This window comes from Merops nubicus, unplaced genomic scaffold (genome assembly GCF_000691845.1).
Source record: "Merops nubicus isolate BGI_N331 unplaced genomic scaffold, ASM69184v1 scaffold40264, whole genome shotgun sequence".
NCBI classification, from domain to species: Eukaryota; Metazoa; Chordata; class Aves; order Coraciiformes; family Meropidae; genus Merops; species Merops nubicus.
Window position 1 is genome coordinate 264 of NW_008604262.1, and position 391 is coordinate 654.

Sequence of the window (391 nt, forward strand, 5' to 3'; positions counted from 1 at the left end):
GGCTCCAGATGCTTGCTGTGGGCAGATGTCACCCAGCAGGGCTCTGCAGTCTGACCCTCGTTCCGTGCCTTAGGGGGAGCAGAACCCGGGCTGTGGGCAGTGGTGCAGCGTGTGGGGGCCTCTCCCCCTCACCCTGCTGTGAGCTGCGTTTTCTTTCTTGCAGATTGGACTGGCCAAAGACGACCAGCTGAAAGTCCATGGGTTTTAAGTGCCCGTGGGTCTCTGAAGCTTTATGCGAGAAGATTTCCTTTCCATGAAATTCCCATCTGTCCCTTGTCATAAGTTTAAAGGCAGCCGGTTTGTGTAATGTAACAATCTTGGGTCCACTGTTCAGTCTGGACTCGTGTAATTCCATCATGTAATAAACTGACAAGAGCCCATGGTACCCCGT

The 391-nt window shown here is 53.2% G+C and overlaps 1 long non-coding RNA gene across 1 annotated transcript in view; it reads left to right on the forward strand.

Annotated features, from left to right (window-relative positions):
• The window catches only part of LOC103771652, a 594-nt gene extending 212 nt beyond the window's left edge, over positions 1 to 382 (forward strand). Inside the window, exon 2 of the long non-coding RNA XR_608149.1 lies at positions 164 to 382. This is a non-coding gene — a long non-coding RNA (uncharacterized LOC103771652). The remainder of the gene's footprint in view (positions 1 to 163) is intronic.
• Positions 383 to 391: the final 9 nt, after the last annotated feature.